The sequence below is a fragment of the Quercus suber genome, unplaced genomic scaffold, assembly GCF_002906115.3.
Source record: "Quercus suber isolate HL8 unplaced genomic scaffold, Cork oak 2.0 scaffold_871, whole genome shotgun sequence".
In the NCBI taxonomy this organism is placed as follows: domain Eukaryota; kingdom Viridiplantae; phylum Streptophyta; class Magnoliopsida; order Fagales; family Fagaceae; genus Quercus; species Quercus suber.
This window is the reverse complement of record NW_027070301.1, coordinates 172,931-179,820: the sequence shown is the minus strand read 5'-3', so window position 1 is coordinate 179,820 and position 6,890 is coordinate 172,931. Positions and strand designations below refer to the sequence as shown.

Here is a 6,890-nt window from a genome sequence, read left to right as displayed (position 1 = left end):
ATAAAATCTTCAATTTAAATGTTGTTTGAGGCTCCAAAATCCTTTTGGTCGCCCTGTCTTCCATTACCATGCATGATTTTTGTTTTGCAATAGCTAGCGAATCCAATGAGAGAAAAAGAGGCAGAGATAGAGATTTGAACAGTTTTTCTTTTCATCTTATTTCATTTTTACCAATTTTAAAAAATAAAATAAAATATTTATACATAACCGGGCACTCTTTTGTTTCATTATTTTTAAGTAAATAAAAAGGTTTTAACTAAAAAAATAAGTGTTCCCTCAAAATTATAGAGAATCAATATAGAGTAATTCAATATAATAAAATATTTATACTTAATTATAAATCTCTTGATAAAAAGTCAAGATTTTGCTCTTTTTATAATGTGAAGTTATCCATTTTCATCACTAGGGGCGAAACTAAAATTTTAAAAATGAGGGGTCAAAATAATAAACAAATATAAAAATTTACCCAATTTAATTTAAGGTATTGATAAAAGAAATATGAAGAGTTCTAGGGTGGAGGGAAACATATATTTGTTAATTACAGGGGTGAAAATTTAATTCTTGAAAAGTTTGGGGGGGCTTCTAGTTAGTTCCGCCTTGAAAGATAATGCAATAAAATACAAAAGTCATTGAAAAAAACTAATTAAAACAGATAAACAAACATATACTCTTTGGAAAGGAAAAAAGAAAAGTTTAATTTTGATTAATTGTTTCACTAAGAACAGCTATGTTACAAACTATGAATCTTTCTTTTAAATAACTAGTTTTTCTATTCATGTCTTCAGAACTCCATGCCTTGCAGATCGCGTTGACGAGTCATCAAACTTAATCAATATCCATATCCGTAACCGTATCCGAATCCGAATCCGAATCCAAATCCATATCAACAACCGAATCAACATCCGAGCCCAAATTCAAACCCGAATCAACTCGACGGAAACGATTTGAGGCCGAATTAAAAACTTGAACGCGATACGAACCGAGACGAACAAGAAGTATAGGACAAATTAAGAAGGGTTGATGTTGATGGAAACCTCTTCCATCTTCTTCTTCTTCTTCCTCTAGAGGACACGATCTGCGAACGCGGAGCCAATTTTGGATACACGCAGAATGAAACTTATGCTTACATGGCATCTCTCTAGCCTCACTACCGACCTCAAACTGTTCCAAACAAATCGAGCAGTCTTGAGACTCCTCCGCCGTCACTGTCATGGTAGTCAGATGGAGAGAGAGGTGAGCCCAAAGATTTTAATAACTTAATGGTTTAATTAATGATTATGCATATTTAAGTATATGAAATTTACTGTCAGTAACTTTTATTTGATAGAATAGTTTGCATCAAAACACAGCTTAGATTTTTTCTAAAAATGATATATTTCAGGGATGGTATTTGTGCGGGTCGCAAATGAGGCCAATGGGCTCAGCCCCACTTGGGCTCACAACTTATTTGTTTGTTGGGCTGAATTTCCTACTATGGGTAGTTCTACAACTAAGGACTCAATGAAATCACTTTTCTCTTTCTCGGCAACACAATCCTTCCTCCCTCTCCTCTCGGATTCTCTCTGTTTTTCTTCTCTACTCTCCCTCTTCTCTTCCCTCCCTTTTTCTGACCAACCCCCCTTTCTTATCCTTCCCTCTTATTTATAGTGCTCAGCTCAGGCGTAGGTTATCAATGCTCTCATGTTTGTGCAACAGAGGGTCCAGTAGGATTTTCTCTAAGTGGGAGGTCAGGTATGGGTGGCTTTGGGACTTGGTTCCCACCTTCGTCGGCAGCTCGGCAAAGTTAGTGCGTGCTTAGTGCTACGGGGGGTCCAATTAGGGGGATGGTAAGTGTGAGTCTCAGCCTGGGTGGCTTTGGGACTTGGTTCCCACCTTCATCGGCAGCTCGGCAGAGTTAGTGCGTGCTTAGTGCTACGGGGGGTCCAATTAGGGGGATGGTAAGTGTGAGTCTCGGCCTGGGTGGCTTTGGGACTTGGTGCCCACTTCAGGTTAGAGCTAGGTAGTGGCGCTTGGAGGGCCTTCTTTGAGCCGAACAAAGATGATGCGCCGTTTAATGACACCTCCGAACATGCTCGGTAAAAAATATGCCGATCATAACTTAACAGTGAAGCCCGGCACCCCCAAGCTGTGATAGCGAGGGTTGGGCCGTAGGGTGAATGAGGATTGGGCCCAATGACCGCGTGTTTTGGAGCGGAGACTAGGGGCTGAGTAGGCCCAACAGTTCGGACGCCGCACAGTATTCATTTTGTGCCCCTGGTCAGTGAGAAACTTTGGGAAGACAATGATTAGAAAATCCTAACTTCTATTTTTTCTTTTAAGCCAAAATTGATAAGCATCCTACTGAATTCATATTCGAAAAGAGGAGCTTAAACTCTGAAATCCAAAATGGCTACAACGTGCTTGGATATGATAGCCTTCCTTCTTAAAAAGAATGAGTGTCAGTGGCTATCCCACTTATTGCTACAATGGCAGAGGCAAACAGGAAAGAGTTGGCATAAGTATGTTCTCTTATATTTGATAGTGGAACTGTATTTGTGAGAACAAGTTTCAGAATTTGTTGCATCTTTGACTTCTTTTAGTACATATGTCAATCATTAACCGAGATCCTTCATAAACACATATATTCTAGTGTTATTTGTCATGGATAAAACACAAGAATGAAATCTCAATTTTATGCTTTCTTTTTATTATTCTTTACAAGCGTTCTGACGTTTTGAGTATTTTAAACTTGTCTGATTTCATATGCTGAATTTCTCAATTTGTTGCCTTGAAACTCTGCAATACATTGAAATTACATTTCTTTACTTTCATATGATAATTATTTATCCTGAATTTGGTTTCTTCATGCATGATAAGGAAAGTATGCTGGCTGAATTAATACCTGACTACTTATTATTTGGATTACAAAATGATCTTTGCTGCATGATCTTTCTCTTATTGGGGGTATGAAATTACATTTCTTTACTTTCATATGATAATTATTTATCCTGAATTTGGTTTCTTCATGCATGATAAGGAAAGTATGCTGGCTGAATTAATACCTGACTACTTATTATTTGGATTACAAAATGATCTTTGCTGCATGATCTTTCTCTTATTGGGGGTAATCTATACTTATTGCCTATCTCGGATTTTTGTTGTGTTTAAATCCTGGTTTTTGTTTATCTTTTGTTGGCTTATCCAATCTGAAACAAAGTTCAATGTTAGTTTGTAAAGCAGTTAATGACAATGGTGGTGGCAAATATCTCTTGTTAATTGTTGTGGTGTTTTTCAAAATATTAGCCATTGAAGCTCTGACATCTCCAGCACTGTTACCTGCATGTTTCATATCTTATTCTACTTCTCCTTTTTTTTTTTTTTTCTTTTTCTACAAATGGTTGCATCATCACATATTAAATAAAAGAATAAGTAAGTTTTATTTATAATAGACCACAATATTCGTGCACTATAATTCCAACCTCATTCTCATAAGTATTCAATACAAATCTTGATTTACTATATTAGGGAAAATGATATGGAGGTGATGTATTTGGCTTGCTATGTTGATCTTTTCAAAGGTATAATGATAATCTGGTTGGAAATTCAAAGCTGACAACTATAGTATATAGTACTCCTGGAATCAGCATCTTAAACAATGAGCTTGTAATGATCTCAAATAAGACTGAGCAATGGACCATTGGACCTGGCCCACCTGAAAACCCAACTGACCCGACCCGACAGGTTTTGGGCGGGTCTGAGAATATTCAGGTCGGGTTTTGTTTGTTTTACTGATTCTTGGCTTGGAGGGTTGTGGTATGTGTGTGTTAATTTTTGTTCACATTGCTCTGTTTTTAGTTGGTTCTTAGGTTTCTGGGTTTGTTTCGGTTAATGGGTTTTTGTTGTTTTACTTATTATTACTTTGTTTTTATTTGCTTCTTAGGTTTCTGGGACTGCATTGGTTAATGGGTTTTTGTTTTAATTATGGTTCACAAACCTGTGAGTCTCTCTATCTTCCTCTAACATTTTCAATTTCTCTGTAAATATTTTGATGATATATTTATAAACCTTATATGGGTTTTTTGTTTTTGATGTTATAGAAACAATGGCTGTTCCTTTGCTGACAAAGAAGATTGTTAAGAAGCGTGTGAAGCAGTTCAAGCACCCACAAAGTGACAGGAAGATTTCTGTCAAGGTTGTTTCTTTGCCCAAATTTGTTCATACCCTTTTGTTGTTTTTATCTAATTTTAATGTTTGTGTGTGTTATTCTGGTCTGAATTTTTAATTCAAATGTTTGTTGGTATTATGTCATCGTTTGACAATGTTTCGATTGATTGGACGGGGACCCATTTGTTCAAATCTTAAGTACAAATCGAATGCTTTCTGCAAATTTATATTTTTCACGTGTTTCCATTAATATTTATGGCAGCTTTGGGCACATTTTACAAGTCTTTAAAACTTGCACATCTGAGTATAAAGATTAGAGACCTGCATAGCTATTTTTGGCCTCTTTTTGTGTCTAAGTCCTAGCATTAAGGTAATGAGTAGATGGTGATGCAAAACATTAGTTGTATGACTCAAATTCACTAGGGGTGTACTTGCTATGAAGGGAAAGATGCTCTTGATATGTTGATGCATGCTCATTCTAGGAAATTGTAACATGAAATGCCTGTTAGACAGCTGTTTGATGCCCTTTTTGTTTGGCTGTAATACAATTGAGAGAGAGAGAGAGAGAGAGAGAGAGAGAGGGTTAGGGGGAGCATAGAAACTTAAAACTAGTAGCCATATCTTTATCAGATGCACATCAGATGGTTATAAATTAGTTTGCAAACATTAAAACAGAGTAATAGAAAAAATTTATGCTTTATAAATTAGTTTTCAAAATACGCTTAACTATGTTCTACTTCACTATATTTTCCTAAGTTTGCAACATTTAAGTTGGGGATCTGAATTGAAAATAAGACTATTTTAACATTTAAGTCTACGACCTTGTATCATATTCCCCTTCAATCGTGTGTGGTTATGTAAGGAGAGAAAATAAATATGACAATTCTGATGGTTAGATTAAACTTCAACTAGAATATCATATGGTTAGATTAAACTTCAACTTATTGGTATTGTTTTTCCTCAAATCTAATTATAGGCTTAACGCACAAATAAAACAGGCTGAAAGAATTGTTGATAGGTAAAGGGCTAGCTCAGTCTTGGTCTCAGAAAGAGGAGAGCTGTAAGTTCAATTCAATGAGTAATTTGTGGTTCATTATGGGCCAGTTTTTCTTCTTTCTGCTAGTGCCTTTCGTCCCCAAGTCATCTTCACGTGCTTCTTCCTTGTTATTTATTTGTCATCCTTTGCATAACTTCTTTGTGCCCTGTGAAGTCTATGAAGCTAAATGTCAAATGGGAATAGTACTGCATTTTCCTTTTCTTTTGATAATGTGAATCTTGGATAAGATGTTAAATCAGCTCTAAATCAAGTCAATTCCGACTAGAAAATTGGGTACCAATTATTTAACTAGTACACATCATCCCATATTCCACATTGGTCTAAATGTCAGTCAATATGTAAAATAAAGTGTTTTTGTTTTTTACTCAAATTTTTCTATTACTTTATTCACTATAATCATTTGGCCATCCTGCATCTTCATGACATGTACAGTTGTCTTCTGTTTACTGCCACTTTTTTCTTATGGCCGGAAGAGAAGACTTCAAGTGGAATTGACATTGAGTTATATGTTGGATTGGTGTTTGCAGTTTTAGGATTTTTTATGCGGTTTGAGGATGACAATTTGGAGTTAGCGAAGAATGTGAAGCAGTGGAATGTAAAGATTATCTCAGTGAGTATTGTTTTTCCTGATCTAGTTGGTTGTTTTGATCTTAGTTATGTTGAATGGGATATGAGCATATCGATGTCTGTGGCCATTTATTATTAGGATTTGATGTGAATGTATATTGCAAATGTGCAGATTAGCAAGAATAAGCGACACCAAGATAGAACTGCAGCGTTGGATGTGTGGGAAAAACTAGAAGATTTTGTTCAGTCACGATCACATTCTTGATGTGCACCGACTTTTTACCAATAGATATTTTGCTTGAAAATCAGTTACCCATATTTACAAATTTGGATAGTCTGGAGTTTATGTCAAAAGTTGGAACTTTGATAAAAATAAGTAGGGCATTGTAATTGACATTGTTTATTTTAGGTGTGTGTGTGTGTGTAATTGTTAATGTAAGACTTGGTCTTTGTTTTCACGAATTTTGGTGAACTTCAAGGTTTTCCATTCATAGTAGTTGATACAGAGGATGCGTTTTGCAAGAACATTGAATGAAGTGTTATATGTTAAGTCACACTACAATTTCCTTAATGGGTAATCGGAGATGGACCATACAATTTTATGTTTTTATTGTGTATATTCATTTAATAGTCATAAATGTGGCTTGCTGAGGAGATTTTAGCTCTTATTTTCTATTGTTAATAGCAGATTCAGATAGTTAAGTAGTATGATTTTTCGCTCTTTTAGTTTGAGGGTGAAGATACTGCATTGGTTTGAAACTTTGAATGTTTTACTTCAAATGGTTCGATATTGGATTTTTTTTTTTTTTTTTTTAATGAGAGATTATTATTGCAAAAAAGAATATAGTAACATTTAGTATAAAGGCTCAAGGAAAACAAGCAGCAGTAAAAAATTCAAAAAAAAATTTCCAACCCGAGACCTAGAAAACTAACTTGATTACAGACCCAATATTTTGAGTTGGGTCGGGTTTCAGGCAGCCAAACTCAATTTCTATTGGGTCAGGTTTCAGGTCACAGTAAATCCAATCCAACTTGACCTGACCCAATATCACTCCTAATCTCAAAGATCAAAATGCACTCAGAGTTCAAATGGCAGTACACAGGTAAGGGGAGGATCTATACG

General features: G+C 35.5%; 1 long non-coding RNA gene across 5 annotated transcripts; it reads left to right on the top strand.

Moving 5' to 3' along the window:
• Positions 1-731: 731 nt before the first annotated feature.
• LOC136065174 (uncharacterized) lies at positions 732-6,375 on the top strand. 5 transcript variants are annotated; one of them, XR_010626804.1, is made up of 7 exons: positions 732-1,233; positions 2,320-2,498; positions 3,220-3,792; positions 3,920-3,975; positions 4,077-4,171; positions 5,728-5,810; positions 5,940-6,375. It is a non-coding gene; the product is annotated as an uncharacterized LOC136065174 (long non-coding RNA). The 5 variants fall into 5 exon arrangements; XR_010626807.1 differs by lacking the exon at positions 2,320-2,498; XR_010626806.1 differs by lacking the exon at positions 2,320-2,498 and having other exon boundaries at positions 3,217-3,792.
• Positions 6,376-6,890: the final 515 nt, after the last annotated feature.